Raw genomic sequence first — 19,794 nt, 5'->3', positions numbered from 1 at the left:
ACATTCACAAATTTTAAACAATTACAATAATAAATTTACGACCATGCCCCAGCAGGATTCGAACCCGCGGCTATCGCTACAGTAAGAGGACCGTCCCATCGCCTTTACCACTGCGCCACCAAGCTGGCACAACAGATATGTTGATATATTGTTTTGATAAATGCCACTTTACGTCAATTCTACGTACATACTTTACCCGGGAAAAACCACCTTCACCAAATTGAGTAATTGATGTATAATTGATTGAAAAGTGAGATTTTATCAAGTTTTTCCAGCATGGTAATTGTGTGTTATTACAAACAGAAGTTTCAAAGAAATGTTGTCACTGAAGTCAAGTAAAGTAAAAGATGTTAAGAGAGATCTAGTTTAAGAATTCATAGGAGAATTTAATATGTTAAAGCGTATTTGAACACAGATTATTGAAGTACTTGATGAAATATTGCAGTTGACTGTAAGGACACTCAAGATAAGTTTGTAAAGTCTTATTAAAATAAACTTCAAAATTAAAATTTGTACATACATTGATATAGTACCGGCTACATCTTTTCTTTCACATTGCTGCTAAACGTTTAAGAAAATCAAACATCCATCATAAAATGTATTGTGTACATTTTATGATTTTTGTGTTGTAGTTACTTTCAACTATGTAAAATGAATATTTTGATGGCGCTGTCAAATACATTAGCGTCTGTATCTTTAAATATTCATCATAAAAATTTTTAATAGGTTCAAAACAAAGAGCTCTTGATTCCAATTATATTGTTCTCAAAGTTCTCAACTAGTGATTGTGCTATTATTGGGTACTCTTTAAAGTTATTACTTGCGCTTATTTTTTTTGATAGTCTTTAGCTGATAGTAAATTTGCTTAATCTTCTTCAATATTCTACCACATTTCATGATTAGTGTGACCACATATTCTTTTTAAAACTTCTATTTCAGTTACAATCACTATCAACTAATCGATTCTAGGCACATTTAGTTTAATTGCCTTGATAAACTCCGTTTAAATTTTTGCGTTTATTCTTTCTTTCTGTTAATAGCACAAAACCAAATTTTTAAATGAATTATAAAATAAATAAACCAAATAGAATCGGATATTTAAAAGTGTGCTAAAAAGTTTAATCTTGAAATGGGGAAATAATGGTTAGAAAACGGTAAATGACGTCTCACTTCTGATTGGTATTTGACTTTATGACATTTTGTGCCACTATTAATTTTAAAATAAATCTGTTTTTAATAATCTCTCCTTAGTATATTATTATTATCAATCAATATATTTGTGATTGCTTTTCAGTCATCTAGCCTACTATAAAAATTGTTATTCCAATTTTTTCTTCAATATTTTTAAATCTCCTTTTACCAACGAGGGTTTATCTGGACTGGGCCTACAATTTAACGTGGACTCCAAACCATGACCCTCAGCATTAAGCCTACCGACTGGCTAGTGTCCAACTTAGAAATCATTCCAGAAAACATCCGGTCTTACCCAGCCTGGTTATTGGTGTGACTGTGATCATTGTCGAAATTTTACCCTCTTGCCTAGACAGCAGGATTCGAATCCGCGACTATCCCAACAGTAGCTGGACCGTCCTGTCGCCTTTACCAGTGCGCCAACCAAGCCGGCTATTCCAGTTTTTATTATTTAAGTTGCATATATTTGGGTATGTTAAGAGGTGGAAACTATATTTGGAGAAGGGGGATTTGAGCTTTTCTAATTTTTTTATAGATGGTGAGGATCTTTTAAAAAGATCTTAAACATAAGTTAAGATTACATGTTTACATGTTTAGTAGATTAGGATGCATCGTCATAGTGGCTGGTCCACTTGCTGAGTGGTTCTTATGTAGCCCCTGATCTGATATACTCTGGTTAAAATAATATATAAAGATCTCTTTCTTTAAGGAATATTTATAACAATATATTAAAATTTATTATTATAAACCAACCTATTTTAAAAGCTTGCCCCTATTTCCATTATATAATTTTATGGATAATGTATTTTACTTAAGACTGAATGACGGGAGGGATATGAACCGATTCTTGTAGTTTCCTACTCAGGGAGGACTGTCAAAATGGCAGGATGGCTGAATGTTGACTTAACATAGTCACTTCTACATTCTGTTAAAATCACAAAAAGGGTTTCGTGTTATAGAAAGAGAAAGGAGCAAGCCAAAGTGATGTCATATGGCTAAGGGTTTTGTTCGAATGTATTTTTAAAGCTCTCGCGCAGAAATTCGTTTACAATTATAGTTTTGTCAGATGGTGCATTGTGGTATTTTCAATAGTTCCACCTATTTCCATTCCACAATTTTATAGATAAAGTATTTTACTTAAGACTGAATGACGGGAAGGATATTAACCGTTTCTTATAGTTTCTTGCACGGGGAGAAGGACATGCAAAATGTCAGGAAGGCTATATTATTAGAAAGTCAAAGAAGTAGGCCAGAGCGATGTCATGTGGCTGTTATGGGTATTGTTCGATGATACATGTAAGGTTATTAGACAAAAAATCATTTACAATGATAGTTTTGACAGATGGTGCGTTGTCATGAAACAAAATCCACTGAAACTTCGGCTCAGTTAAAAGGCGCCTTTCAAAAGCTTTCTGAATATACTGTAAGTTTAACTATATCAAGTAAGTTAGATAAGCGAAACTAGATGAATATAAAGATGTTACATGGCCAAAATAAATACAATTCAGCTTAATTTCTTGATAGTGCGTTTTATTCTAAATTAGATATAATAAGTCGTTGACACATCATAATAATCATAATAGTATTTATAATTCTTAATCAATTAAGCCATACGTATACGCTCCATTAATCCAGTCAAAACTAAACATGTGTTAAAATTAAAGTTTTCCGTAGTAATTCTTTTTTTTTCCTATCGAAAAGGTACGAGTAACACAAAACGAACTTCTGGTAATGGATGCTCGAGTGAACGCTAGTGTCAGAGATACCTTTAATATATGATACCTTAGAATTATTAGAAAGTTTATGGTATCTGCAAAATATCGAAAACGTTGTAAGGATAATTAGATATTTTTTAATGTACCTTTCCATTAGGGAGTATTTATGTATTCTAGGAAAATAGAAATAACGATGAAAAATTGAAAAGGTATGTTTTCGCCTTTACTTTTTTTGAAGAACCTGTCACTCTTGCGGACACTCGGTAACAGAATAATTGTCATAAATGGCAACATATTTGGTCCTTTTCCTCGGCCAGGTGTAATATCTTCACGTGTCCAAGAGATGTTAGAACTTCATTATAGTTCAATTATGAAAACACAACGCTAAGAGTTGCTAATTTTTGATTCTATTGATTTTACTGCGTTTCGTGCTGAAGACACACACAGCCTGAGTGTCTTCAAATGGTCAGTTTGTTCACAACATTCCAATATTTTCTCTTTAATTTCATTCCATTCTACTTATTCTATATGTTGTTTTCTATTTCTCTATTTATTTATCTAATTATCCAATTAATTTTATCTATTTTATTATTTACAGTTATCGTTCCCATAATTCTTAAATTACTGTAATGAAAGTACTATATTATAAGTCAATCTAAGAAACTAATGACAAAGTGGCCAAAGTAACTTGTGCATAGTTATGATTTATTGATAATTTTGTGCATACATAAACGCCACCGAAAGTGGTTCCTGCTGGCTCTTGGTAACAGAGTATCTAGCGTGATGCCTTTGGCTTTTTCGATTGCGTCCATTGCAGGTTCATCGTAGTCTAGTCTGGATAATTGAGTGCACAATAGCAAAAGTGTTCTTTGTTTATTTGGGATTTTGAACTTTTATTATTGAACCCTTATTATTGAATCTATATATCATATTGTGTCTGACCGAGATCATCCAAACCAAAGGTGTTAGTAACCTTTCCTGTTTCCAGCATGAAGAACAATATGACCTGAACAATAGATGTTATGACCAATGAGACCTAATCAATTGATATTCAAATGCTTATATTTTCCATCAACATTTGTTGTATTAATGCTATTTTTATTATAATATTGTCATCATAAATACACATATTGAAATAATAAGTATTCCTTGATTTTACTATTTGCTTAAGTTCCATTAAACCTCATGTCAGTGTATGAAGGGATGTTCTATATCCCCCAAAGAGCTGCATATCTCTAAACTTTCTATAGATATTTTTCAGACTAACAGTTTATTATGAAATAATTGTATTAAATTACGTTTATATTGAATAAAACTACTGACTGTTTTTATACAAATCATATATTTGATTTCTGTTAGAGTTTACATCAAGCTGATCTTGATTCGTCACCCGCTTCATATGACGACGATTTATTTTTGGCGAAACGAAAATTATATTTTTCATTTTTTAATATATTTTAGTAACCATGCCCATACGAATATTCCGTGGAGCTCCAATACGCTAAAAATATCAAAAAAAAGCAACTTAATATTTATTAATAAATGTGCTCACATTTTTAATGAATTTTACTGACAAGATTGGGCCTCCATTATCTCGGTTCTGTTTGAAGTAACTGATTGAAGACGCAATCTGATCTGTCTGGCTTCGGCATTTTAAATCAGATTAATAATAAGCAGCGATTTGAAATTTATCAAAACAAGTAAAGCTTATAAAAAAATATTGTTTGATTCTAAAACGAGTTAAGAAATTTCGTCAGACAATACCTTAAACATCTTGATGACGTGGGTTCACTGTTATTTTGAATAGACTATATATAATATTCAAACTTGATATCGCAATATATTTTTCTTCAATAAGAAAGAACATTTTAACCTGTTTATAACGAAGACTTAAAATTCGCACGCCCATGGCATAGTCGCCAAGCCGCCTACGATTGAACAACGGGTCACGTCAGCACAATTCGACTAATTTTCAGTTTCAGCTTAGTCATAATATATTATGTTAATTTACGTTGCAGGATCGGCACAGTAATTTACGGGCCGAGCGCATATTTTCTGCCGCCGCCGCCGCTCCCACCCCCGCCCCATGCCGTCGGCGCTCCTGCGGTAGTGGCCCCTGTCGGGAGAGACGAAACTAATCAGACGCCGTCTTAATTGGGACGTTATACGTTCCTTTTCGGTGTCGCTATACGATGAGGTGCTAAAGACATCGATGGCATCATTATTTATGTTGAATTTTTTTTACTATTACTTTAAGCGTTTTTGATTATCAGCCTTAAGTGTTTCTAAGTTATATGGATTTTCGGATATGCTTGTGTAAAAGGGAATTACTTTAGCATTCAAAAATTGTTCTGTACAAATCGAACATAGAAACACATGTGATTCGAGGAAATTTAAAACACCTAAAATTGGTTATTAAAAAGTTTACATCTGCAAAATATCGAAACGGTCAAAATATAATTTGATGTTTTTTTTTTTAAATATGTAGGGTTGTTTTTAAGCCCAAGCCATAAAATATAAAATACATTTTAAAAAACAATACAAAATAATTCAACTACATACATTATTACATAAAAACATTAAATTAAAAACATATTAAAAGAGATCAAAGTAATTATTACAACATCTAATTACTCAATAAATGGCAAAATATATAAAGCAGATAACCGTGCGAGATCTTGATGTCGAGGTGGTTGGATGATAGTTCTGAAAACCTTCCCGAGCAACCAATGTTTAATGACAAAGGAGAGATTTAAGATATACATGAAATATAATGAAATCATCGATGGTTATTACAATAGATACTTCTAATGTCAGGTAATTGTAATATAACGGCTAAAATACTAACAGCTAAGTGTACGAGTAATTAAAAATGTTGGCAGATCATAATGGCGATAAATATTTGTATCGATAAATAAATGGATCAACAAATACTGACAATGGCAATAAAAATATTGAAATTACCATGATGGTTAACAATAAACTTAGTCCATAGTACTCAATAACATTGACGGGCAGTTATTACAAAACAGATAATAACGGTAACTGATAGCAATAATAAACTTCGCTAGGATTATGTATGACATTTGCACACGGTACGAAAGAAAATAATGCACGATGTACCAGCTTATACCCTAACACTAACCATAATGTACGTGCAATGATATCAAGGAATGCACGGGAAGCTAATGCACAAGATCCTGCTCTTAGTGTTAGTAGTACATGCCAAGTTAGAGCTAACATTTTCTAATACATCAATATGTAAATAAGTAAATCAATAAATACGCAAACTTGTTGCTATTTTGCACTCACTTCTCCTAACTGCGACTATGATGAACGAGCAATGCGTACAAGGGAAAACGCAAGAGGCAAGCACGTTAGACACGATGTCACCAAGAGCCGACAGACACCACATTTGGTAGCGTTTATGTGTGCTTCAGATCGTCCATGAACCATAATTACAACATAAATTCAACAAACAACATATAATGGACTATAGTGATAATAGCGATAATACCGATATTGATAGCAATGATAAAATGTGATTGGATGAGGTATGTCATGTGCATACGGAACTTAAAGGGAAGCTATAGCACGACGTCCCAGCGTGCAATGAGATCAAGGAAAGTAACGAGCGAGATCCTATGACTATGATGAGTAGGCAATGCGTACAGAAGAGAACGACAAAGGCCACACGCTAGATACGCTTTCCAAGAGCCAGCAGAAGCCACTTTCGGTGGCGTTTATATATTCTTCAAGTTATCCATATGTCATACACATCAGTAACTCTTGCCACTTTGGCATTAGTTTCTGTTTTGTAAAATAGTTATAATTTACATGTTGTAACCATAAAACTATTATCTTTGATTTACCATAATTTAAGAATTATGGAGAATATACGACCATTCGAGGAAATAATAAAATAGAGTAGAATAAAATAGATAACGATAAATGGCTAAATAATTAAATAAGTAGAGGATAATGAATAGAGAATAGCAAATACAAAATAATATATGGAGAATAACAAATAAGGATTAATAAATGGAAAATAGTAAATAAAATATTATTAGTGAACGCTAATAAATATGAAATAATAAATAGAACATAATAAATGAAGATTTAATAAATAATCAATGGGAATTGAAACGAGAAAACTCGAATATCCTGCGAACAAACACACCATTTGATGAAATTCAAGTTGTTTAGCAGAAAACATAGTAAAATCAACAGGAAAAAGGTAGTGACTCTGTGATTCTCTTGCACATGTAAGATATTACCTCTATACACTTCCAGGAAAAGGGACCAAACATATTGTTTTGAGTTTTGAAGTTGCTGTGAACATTCTAAATGATTCAACAATTTTGTATTTAGTATTATTAAGTTATTCAATGTATTCAATGTGTCATGGAAGGCCCAAAATTACAATTTGTTGAAAAACGAACAAAGTTGTTTTAAAACAATTGTGTGTGTGTGTTTTTAAACAATTAGGTTTCGGTTATTGAAATACATCTTCTCGAAAACCGTCCTCTACTCTAACACGGAGTTTTAACAATGTCTTTCATTTAGTTTGCTCTATTTTGTTGATTAACTTCAAGTATGCTTTCCCATGTTTAGAATTTACAAAAGCATCGAAGAAATATGTTATCTTAAATATTAAATTTCTAGTAGAATTTTGTGTTGCAAAAAGTTTTTGGTTATTCGACTTTGTCATTAAACATGCGCATGTGAGACTTGCGGGTGGGCAATTGTTAATAAAACTAAATAAATGATTAATGATTTGTTCGAGCGACTGACGTCAATTAATCATTGATATGGATTGAAATCTCTATCCACATCCATAATCTTGAAATCCTAATCCCTTTTCCTCCCTCACCAGAAGTTCTCCTCTCCAGTACTCCTTTTTCCTCATTCTTGTGCTCTTTGGGGATACGCAACCAGGGCTTTATTCTTGATAGCCAGTGCTATAAGGAACGAAAAGAATTACTACTCATAACGCATGCATATAAGTAATAAAATGCTTTCAACCGCCAGAAATTCAGATGTAATGGAAGGATGGTCTCACTGATTGGTCATTAATATCTTTAACTGAAATTAACATCGTTGAATAGAAACTACACATCTTTATTTCGTATTTAGTTTCTAAAAAACGACATATCACAAGTTTTTACAAGGCCATCTTTGCAAAGGAATTTCTTCCATAGTCTAAAAAATCAACAAATAACCTCGAACAACTACTTTATTTCTCTAAATAAACCCTGCCGATTTCTTTCTTCTTCAAAATTTCAGCATTTTGGTACATTTTTGTAAAGAATAACCTCCAGATTTATTTACCAATATACAGGGCCTTTGTGGATATCAATTATGCCCACTTTCTCGCTAAGTTATGTTGATGTAATATCTTATTTGAAACACAGTGTATATCAGCTAATTATCTCACAGAATATGTCCGAACCTGTAAGAGACTATTGTCTACACTATGTAGAATAAGTTATGAGGTATTTTGTGAGACAAGATGAATGATTATTTACTTAAACAAATAAATAGTGAGAAATACACAACAAAAGAAATATTATCTATTTGTTTTTACTGCAAACAAATTATTTTATGTGGAATATACAATCCTTTTATACTTAGAATGAACTAATTAGTTAATATTATTTTAATACCATGTAAACGTGAAGTTACTATATACACTACTTTAGATATATATGTACCGATTAACGAGCCGTCTGCTAGAGAAATGTTGGTTCTTGTATTAGAGCTTCCATACTCAACACCATCATACCTACAAAATTCTCGAAAATGATTACAAGAGACGTCACGAAATATTTGTCTCAGAAAAACCAGAAGTTTACACACCAATACAACAATGCCTCTACCTTAAAGTATATATCACCACTGAAAATAGAATATAATTAGTTCGAAACTGCTGTTTTGAATACAAAAAAAAAGAATTTTACAGCTAAAAATCTGCGATATCGTTTCCTAGATCCAACTTTATTGTATTTAAAGCACGAATACTAACTAATCCGTTGGTGATATTTTAAAAGATGTTGCCATGAGACGTTACTTAAAAACCAATGTCACGCCATGAACTTATATAATTTATATAGATCATTAAAATATTCTAATGGTTCGTCAAGAATTATGGCGTCTACTCATAATTTAAAAACCTGATTATTCATAGGTTTGCTTATAATTAGACGTTTCAATGGAACAAGATGGTTCTTGATTCATTCCTGGTCTAAAATAGTGGGTTGGTTATTAAATTATTTTAAGCAATTTAAGCCTGTTTTTGGATTCGTTCAGTGGGTATATTGTTTATCATATCTATTAATTTATTCAACGTTTATATATAGACAATGTTTTCTTTATATATTAGGTTATTCAGTAAACTCGCAGAAACAGAAAGAAAATAACTTTAAAAGAAATGGTTTGTTTCCGTTAAAGGACTTCCTTTCAGAAATGTGTTCATCAAATTAATCAAGAATATTATGTTAATAATTTAACATAATTAATAACATATTTAACAATAATTTAACTTTATTTTGTAGGAAGTAATAAACGAAAAAAATACTTTGCATCTTAAAATAAAGATGCTACTAATTTATTGGATTTTTTTAATACTAGAACTTATCTTCTACTGATCAATTATTATAAACAAGAGAGTATAACGCACATTATTTTTAAATATTATTTAAGTAAAAATCTATTTTCTATTTATAGTTTTTGTTTTCTATAGTTACGGAATAGAAAGATTATTCTTTTTAGAAAAAAAATTCAATAGACTTAAAAAATAAGCAAAATATAGAGCATAAAATGAGTAAAGGAATTTAAAAACAGTAAATGAAATATAAGTAGTGGGTAATAATGGAGAAAATGACATAATATTTACTCTAGGTAATATATGCCCTGGCGATACAGGAAGTAGATTTGTAATTATTAATATCACAGATATTGATATATCACAGTATCACACTAATAGTTTAGATTTGTGGGATATAAAATCATTTTAATAGAATAATTTGTAACGTCTCTTTACATTACATTCAATTGCTAGCATTTGATATTAATAGGTTGATTAAAAGAAAAATATATTTTTGCTACCACTTCGAATTCCAAGTTTATATTTTATTTTACATTATTTTAGGACATGTGAGAGTTATAGGCTAACTTATTCGGAAACATCTCTGAATTTGGCGCATGCCCATATTGGCTCCATTTAATTTTAGAGCAGAGAATATTCCGTGGCGCATGCGTATATACAGCTTTATTTACTTATCTACTTATTTTTTACCATGATTATTAGACTTAATGTCAAATATATTACGCAGATAAATAGGTTCAGGAGGTAACTAAAGATGGTAAAATTTTGAAAATAACACATTTCATTAGAAAGCTATTGAATAAAACGAAATAATTAAAATATAATTAGTATTTGTTCAGCCTTTCTATTTTTATAAAAACCCCATATTTAAATAAATATACATATTTGAACAATTAACAAGAACTATAAGAACCATATAAATAAACATTGGTATAAAAAAAGCAAAATCGTTTAGATCAAACATAGCCAATATAGTTAAAATGAAACGAAAAAGCCAGCACTATATATGAAAGCAGTAAAATGTTCCTAAAAATCTCCATATATTATCGCTACTATTCTGTCAGTTAACATATATAATACATATATAATTAGAAACTAAATTATTTCAAAGTATCACGGTACACTGTTCTGTACCTTAGCAAAATGCTGTCTAATTTTTTTCCCTGATTCTCTGATTCTTCGATCTTTACTCTCAACAAATTCTAGCTACATCTTAGCTATGAAACAACATTTAATCATTACTAAAATATATTATGTTTAAAATAAATATCTAATTATTACCAGTTACTACAGTTTTTGCTACTATTCTTGACGGACAAACCTCATTAAAGACTTGACTACTTCCAACACAACAAGAATCATTTTCTTCTCTGTTCTTGCTATCAATAAATTTTGGCATATATTGATACCTATTCCAGGTCATTGAAAATGATGTGTTATTAATTTGGCAGCTAAAAGTCCCACTATAAATAAAATTGATGCTGTATGGATTTTGTAACTTTTAAGAATTTAACCTTACATTCTGGACTTACCCTTGTTCTTTCATATCTTAAAACCAGTGTATGCTAGACCACCCAGAATAATAAATTAATTAATTATTATTACTATAGAGTTATTAATGTAACACAAAATCTAAATATTCTGGATTTTTTTGTTGTTTTGATCTGGTCGACCGTTTATTGATTTCTATGATTTATTCTATGCAAAAGAGTGCGCATACACCAAATCCTGAAGATCTTAGGGAATAATGTATTCCGGGACTTACTTAATCACCAAATTACAGAAAAAATAAGCTCTAAACAAAAACCTGAACTCCTAAATTATTATATGTCAACCAGAATATTGGGAGTCAAACAAGAGTAATCTGATTCTATAATAAAGGAAATTAAACAAGCGTACCACGTAGAAGTGTTTTGGGGCAAAGTCTTTATCTATTTTATAAATGTTATATATCACAAATGGAAAGTACTACCGAGGTCAAATCTGCTGATCTTGTGTTGGAGACATCAGCGAAGAAGCAAGTAGTATAAAAAAACTAAAATAACTTTTTAATCAACCGTGTATTCAACAATTTGACAGCTGTCGGATCATTAGTTTGTGAATTATAGCATTTTGAATGAATCAACTTTTGTTATTGTGAAAAAATGGATAAAAAGAAATTTCACGTGTTGATAAAATATTGATTTTTGAAGGGAAAAAATACAATGGAATCAAAAACTTAATTTAGTGCAGAGTTTCCGGACACTGTTCCAGGAAAATCAACCATCAAGGTTTGGTATACTAAGTTTAGATGTGGTGAAATGAGCACCGAAGACGGTGAACCTACTGGACGCGCAAAAGAGGTTGTTACCAACGAAAACATTTAAAAAAACACAAAATGATCTTGAATGACCGCAAATTGAAATTGAATAAATTAGCATACACTCTAAAGATATCAATTAGAATTTGTACATCATATGATTCACGAATATTTTGGTATGAGAAAGCTCTGTGCAAAGTGGGTGCCGCGTGAACTGACTTTTGACCAATAACAAACGAGTTGATGATTCGGAGCAGTGTTTGAAGACGATCAAGCGTAATAAACCGATCCGAGTTTTTCCGTCGATATGTGACAATGGGTGAAACATGGCTCCATCATGTCACTCCGAAGTCCAATCGACAGTCATCCAAGTGGACTGCACACGATGAACCCGCTCCAAAGCGTGAGAAAATGCAACAGTCGACTGGCAAGATTATGACATCTATATATTGGGATGCGCATGGAATAGTTTCCATTGACTACCTTAAAAAAAGGAAGGACCATCAACAGCGACTAGTACATACCATTATTGGACCGTTTGAAGGATGAAATCGCTTAAAAACGGTTTTGAAGAAAAAGAAAGTGCTACTTCACCAAGACAATGCACCGTGTCACAAGTCAGTGAAAGCGATGGAAAAAATCAATGAATTGGGCTTCGAATTGCTTCATAATCGACCGTATTTTCCAGCTGCCAGCTGGCCCCCAGCGAATATTTCCTCTTCTCAGATCTCAAAAGAATGCTCGCTGGGAAGAAATTTAGATAATTTACGTGTAATGAAGAGGTGATCACCGAAACTGAGGCCTATCTTGAAGCAAAGGATAAATCGTACTACAAAAATGGTATTGAAAAGTTGGAGGGTCGTTATAGTCAGTGTATCACCCTCGAAGAGAATTATGTTAAATAAAAAAAAAATGCCAAAAATATGTGTTTTACAATGGCAGGCCGGGGACTTTTCAATTGACCTGTTTTTTTCTCTTTTGTTCCTCAACAAGTTTGAACGCTCCTTTCAGTACAATGCAAAATTGTCTGAATACGATCACTGAATGGTCTGCCTCTTCAAGTTTTATAAGTTCGGCTTTAAAATCATCTGTCATCCATTTCTGTAGAATCCAACACTCAGACATAAAAGTCCAAAACGTCATTCACTCACTTCGCGTAATAATGCAATAACAACAAAATCATCTGCTAAAATATTGGGTCTCAGAAGAGTCTGCTATCTCTCCTGAAGAGAGCACATCAAAGACCTTAAATTTAAAACAGCTAAGGATCTTAATATGATTAAGTACTTATCCCGCAGAAAATTGGGCATCGATTAACTTATGATAGTAAGAACCTAAATCTGTAATCAGATCCAGACTATATCCAGATATTGCTTATATAATTATCTCTAATTATCTTTACCGATTTATAGGTGGTAGAGTAGATAGCCTAGTGCAACTTGAGTGGGACCTGCTGGAAGTGGAAAACAAGGTTTGGCTCATTAAAAAGGACTTCTTTTCCCCTACTACTTTATCTGATTTGACTGCAAAATTAATGCAATTTATTCATAAGAATACTATTTGCAAGTAAAATTAAACAAGCTATTTATTGGTCATTACCAATTTACACATTCCTTATTAATGAATCGAACGGACCACTATGTCCCAATTGTGACGAGCCAATATCAGAACCATTAGAAGGATTCATGACTTCCTAATTCATTGACGTTGATTTAGTGATGTGTTCTTGGCTCAAAACCTGCCCAAATTATTTGACTCCTTCAAAGAAATGTTTCTTCGGTCTGTATTTTCTAATATGATCACAGGAAGACTTTTATCTTTTTAAACAAAATTTTATAATTTATTTGCATTTTCTCGATGTTTGTTGTGTGGGTTAGGCTGTTGATCTATGTAATCTTTTTTTTAAGTTCTAAACGTTCTAACTGTTAACTTAATGTTTTTCAACACATAACTGAGGAAGGATATTTAGCTTCATTTGTCGATATTAATTGGTCTATATTTATGGTTCCTAAAAAAAGCTAAAGCGATGAGAAGACTCTAAAACAATAATATCTATCAATCAATCAGTACGTTTAAGAATCTAATGTTCATGAAAGAAATTTCTTCTTTTACTGAGTAATAGACTGGTCTGGATTAGTTGTTATTAACCTGATTGTATTTTATAATTTATATTTTATATTATTACATTTCAAATGCACAACTTAAATATATTTTGGATTTCGCATTTTAAATACATGCGAGATGAATCTATTAATTTTTTTAAATAAGTGTACCTACTAAATTTACATATATATCTTTTATTATTATTACTCAAAAGTGATCATACTACAATAATCCAAAATGAAAAGGACCAGTAAAGTTGATACTGAAGTGGAGAATTAAATAAGAATAATGTGTTTTATTATAACAAGTCAATTGAAAAGTCCCCTTGCCTACCATTGTAAAACATATTATTTTGCAAAATTAGATTTTTGATGCAACATAATTCCCTTTAAGGTTTCTACACTGATTATAGCGACCCTCCAACTTTTTTGTTGAAAACCATATTTGTAGTACGATTTGTCCTTTGCTTCAAGATGGACCTCAGTTTCGGCGATCACCTCTTCATTCCACGAAAATTTCTTCCCAGCGAACATTCTCTTGAGATCTGAGAACATGAAATAGTCGCTGGGGGCCAGCTCTGGAGAATACGGTGGATGAGGAAGCAATTCGAAGCCCAATTCATGGATTTTTGCTATAGTTTTCACTGACTTGTGACGCGATGCAATGTCTTGGTGAAGCATCACTTTCTTTTTCTGCAAATGCGGCCGCTTTTCGGCGATTTCGTTCTTAAAACGGTCCAATAACGCTATGTAATAGTCTCTGTTGATGGTCCTTCCTTTTTCAAGATGGTTAATGAGAATTATTGAAATGGTTGGTTCTCCTGGGACAGTGTCGTAAGTCTCGGCATCAAAACATATTTTTGGTTCAACTGTATTTTTTCCCTTCAAAAAAAATATTTTGCCAACACGCGAAATTCCTTTTTATCCATTTTTTCACAATAACAAAAGTTGTTTCATTCGAAATGCTATAATTCAGAAACTAATGATCCGACAGCTGTCAAATTTATACGCACATCATCGAGGGTTAGGGCTAAAACTAAAAAAGATATGGATTTAATTCTAGTTGCGCCATCTATGTGTTAGGCCGGAGACTTTTCACTTGACCTGTTAAGCTTCAAAATCCACACGAAATTATTAATGTGTGATCTTTCACAAACATTATGATAGTATATGATAATAATAATTTGTAGATCTCTAAAACCGTTCAATAATATTTAAATTCCAACTATTTTGTAAGCGTACGGATAAATTATCACCTCGTTTAACAAAAACGGAACTGGCGACGTCCCGATTCCAGTTCGGAGGCAGGTGACAAATGGAAATTATATCACCAAACGCACACATACCCACAAAAAATAATAATAAAACCACATATCCCATTTCAATGGCCGTCAAGTGATCAGCCAGGAATTATTTTCATCATAATGGTGTAAACGCAATCTAAATGCAAATCGTCTTATGTTAATTCGGTTTCGTGGCCATTAATTTTAAGTAACATATAATTAAATTTTATATTATTTTTTTCCAGATAGAGAAGTGGAGAGTGAACGAGACTCGAGGACGAGGGGCGCGAGAGGAGGGAGGGACCGGGGAACGAGGAGGAGGGGACAATGATGGATGGCCCTCTTCTCCAGTAAAAACGGCTTATTATGGGTTTGTAACCCTTTTAATTAAAAAACGCGAAGCTTCGCGAGCATAATCGAGTTTAGGACGAGGACAACGACGTCGGTCGACATGTTGGATCGAAGAGGAGGTTCGTCATCTAAATATTCAAATTTCACGTAATTGCAATTAAAAATAGAGTTTGTAGTTACCACGACTGATGAGCGTTTAAGATATCAAGTGAGACGACACGGCGCAGGAGCTTAACGTTTAATAGAACATTTAATTCAAACGTGGAAGAAATATTGCAGTGAAATTATTGCTTGACCTTGACAGTTCTCACTCTTTTGGAAGAATTAACAGTACATATACAAATTAACAAATAACACAAATTAACCTTCAAGCAGTAGCGCTACGTCTATTCGACCGCAACAATACATTTTCGCTGATAATAATAATAATTTTCATCGTATGCATATCATGTCCAAAGTAGCTTGTCATGGTTTCACTATATACCAAATAAACAGTTTACCCTTACCCCCCAGCGCCATCCTTACCCCATGGAGCGCAATGATTTTTTAGTCACGACATTTACAAAGTTTGTCGTTAACTGTTGAGGTCATTAATATCGAGTGCCATAATCGAGGACATACTACAAGAAGGTGACGAGATTGAATTAGATCTCAATGACCAAGGATCAGAAACTTCCAACCACATAGTTTTAGAAGAATGTCAATCTTCTGAAGAATCGAGCACCTCGATTTTAAATTTTTTTATATTAATTACATCTTACATTAGATATGCTCAGTACAATTTTAATTTACAAATTAATTTATGTCTACTGTTCGGTTTCACTTGCGTTAATATACAAGCAACTTAAGCTTGGAGTGCTTCTCTAATTTGGTCGTCTGTTATCGATTTCAGTAGTCCTCTGATGACGTTCTTCAGTTGTCCCTCCTGAAAAGATACAAAGGAGTGGAAATAATACTTCTTCTCTTCCAGAATCTTTAGTCTGTAGCCGTCAACGGGTTTGGGACAGAAGACCACTTCGATCTTGTCCTGGTGTTGCCGAATTCCATTGTACTATTTTTAAATATACGGACGAGTTCTATATATTTGGTTTTGTCCCGGAGTACTATCGGTAGGATTCTTCCTTCCATCTCTTGTGGTTTTGGGTTGGCCTAGGTTTGTCTGTTTGTAGTGTGTGTTGTTTTTCCATGTCCTCCTTACTACATGAGGAAACAATAGAGTTTACATCCCTTTTGCTCTTCTGTGGTACATGTAAGTTTTGTGTTTCTTGATCCATTTTATCCTATGTCTGTTTCTCATTTGCAATTTTCCTGATTTGAACTATTAATTCGTTTTTGGCGTGAGCTCATCGTTGTTGGATTGTATTTATTGTGTCAGTGCGCGTAGCTCCAGCTAGTTATCCTTCCGTATAATATATTCATTGAATAGTTTGATATGGAGTTGTAGTGATTCATTGATTGTCCTTGTCGTTGAATTTTCTCTTTTGAAGAGGGTGATCTGTGGTTTTAATAATTGTTCCCGTATTAAGGTAGTGTTTTGATTTGATTGTGCCATTGTAGTATCTTCTGCTTTATTTTCGGTTTCCATATTGGACTGCCGTTTAGCCTTTTTTGGTTTTTTTAAAGTGCTCTTTAAAGAGTTTTTCATATTTGGTGAATAGTTTACTAGGCCGTTATTGAATAATTATTCGCAGGTGGCCAGGTGTATTTCAGTACCGACACTTTGTTGATATGCTGAACGGAACTCCCGAAATATTGCGGTCACTTTGAGCGCCCGAACTCTACTGGAAATTTAGATGAAGAGGATTTGCTTCTTTCAGATATAACATCTTGTACAGGGCGTGATAAGGTAACAAAGTGATATTCGTGGCTGTTAGTCCATCTGGGCAGCTTATACTTGTTATAAAAATTGATTTTGACTATTGATTGTACCTTTGTCCGATAATTTGCCTATGAAAATCATCGATATGATACTGTTTTTATATAAATTTCCATGATAAACCTCTACGGAAAGGTTTCCTAAATTTTGGTGACTTCAGATTTAAATAGTCTAGCGACAAAAATCTGAGCTACTGCAATCCGTCTTTGGAGTCCAAATTCCAGCAGACTATGTTAATTCACAACAACTTCAGTCCACCTTTTTTGGCGTTACACTTTGAACTGTGATGCATGTTCCGAGAATTCTCGGACTAGGGATGTTTTTCAAAGCTTGAATGTTTCTTACTTTGAATAGTTTATGGCTAGTGATCATTGAGCAGTTTCAATTCACCTTTTGTGACCTTACAGCTTCACCTGCGTTCCTTTTGCCCGAATTCAACTTTGTCTAATTATTGAATTCCACCCGAATAAGACCAAGTAACACTACAAGTAACTGTGTAAAGATTGCCAATCCAACTTCAACCTGTTTTCTTTTCTTGATACTTAATTTAATTCCGGTTAATGAATCTATAATGGACAAGCTTATGATCTCCCCGGAATCTTACCGACTGCGTCAATTAAGATATGTGAAAAAGTTTAGAAAAGAAAAACTATTAATTTACTTTAAAAAACTATTTTATTATACGGAAAGAAGAGGCGATTTGTTGAACGGTGTTACGAAGCAACATTAAGGGTTCTTATCTATTAGAAAATAGACCCTCTCGTCTCACTCCTTCGGCATTAAAGTAGTTTTTAAACAGATCGCCAGATAGTCAGGGTTGCATTATACAATAGATATACAACATGTTATATCACGCGACTGATACTGTCATTCGAAAGAACAAGACGCGTGTTTATGTCAGATTAAGGGATGCGGTTTATAATAAAATAGGATTGAAATGGCAGTATCATTGCAGCAGCTCCGGTCCAATAAATCAAATCAAATGTTTTAAATTAAAATAAATTTTGTTATTTTATTAAATTCTTCATATTTCACAACTTAAAAGGAATACACAAAACAATATGTCTACCTGAATTATACACAATATGTACATACATATTAGTGTTGGGAACAATCGACTGAAATCGATTATCGACTGTTCACTAATTGATTACTTTTTACTATCGACTATTTCAGTCGCTATTTTTGGTTTGACTGTTTTTACTAGTAACCGTTTTCAGTCGCTATTTTCGGTCTGACTGATTTTATTACTATTTACTATCGACTGTTTCAGTCGTTTACTTTTAGTTACTATTTTCGGTTCTACTAGTTCATTCGACTGTTTATTAACATTCTGGCATTCCGTCCTAGCCGCGACCTCGAAAGTAATGCGCCGAATTTATGCTTATATACATTTATATGCAATATATGTGTTTTTATGTTTTATTTTTTAGTTTGCTTGTGAATAACTATATTGTAAATTAATATCGCAGCATTTTGGAAAGCTAATTTTCAAGGGCAAAAAAATTAAATTGTAAATAGTAAATAGTAAGATACTTTTGACTGGCATAATAGGTAAAACTTTTTTAATAAATTTTCACGATCTTTATCCAAGTCTTTTGATTGTCAGAACTTTTTTCCTAATATATTGAAAACTATAATTAGGTTCCAAAGGTTTCAGAAATTGCATCGATTCCAAAAGATTTCAAGTTTTTGCAGTAACAGTTGTTAAATTTCTTTTAAAAATATTAACGAAGAAGAGGTAATAAAGTATGTTAAATCTTTGTAATAAATACATTTTCTGATAGGAAAACTGTACTTTAATATACAACAACTGTTTATTTTGATGGTTATTAAGAAGAGCACCATAATTTTTATTTGTTGATGAATGGACTTAACAGACTATATTCAATATTTTTTAACCCCTTGAAATAATAACCATTGAGTTATCTGGTGAAAGATATCCCACGATGTCTTTAATTTTACCGTTAATATGGCATTCCACCAGATCCAGGATTTTAACAAGTGAATGGGGAAAAATTCTCAAAATTGTCTATTAGATGTCATCAATAAAAGACTGGCAATTTTAAAAATGAATACAATATGCGGGAAATCCCCATTTTTAGATCCTAGACTTAAAAAGCAGGATTTGGTATTAATTTGGTAGACAAATAATGCTGAGGCGATACAAAAGGTTATCATAAAGAGGTATCTTCCATTCTAACTTGAAAAAATACAAATATCTTTCCAGAACTCGAAATTCAAGACACATCTACTGACCAAGAATGTATTGACATCTGGAGATATTTTGATTAAAAAAATGGCTAGAATGAAAGAAGTAATTACTCCAAGTACTACTTCAACATTACAGATTAAGCAGTATTTGGAAAT

The sequence above is a fragment of the Rhynchophorus ferrugineus genome, unplaced genomic scaffold (assembly GCF_030347505.1).
Source record: "Rhynchophorus ferrugineus isolate W39M unplaced genomic scaffold, kcgeb_rfMv2 rfM7, whole genome shotgun sequence".
In the NCBI taxonomy this organism is placed as follows: Eukaryota; Metazoa; Arthropoda; class Insecta; order Coleoptera; family Curculionidae; genus Rhynchophorus; species Rhynchophorus ferrugineus.
Note: the sequence above shows the minus strand (reverse complement) of the source record.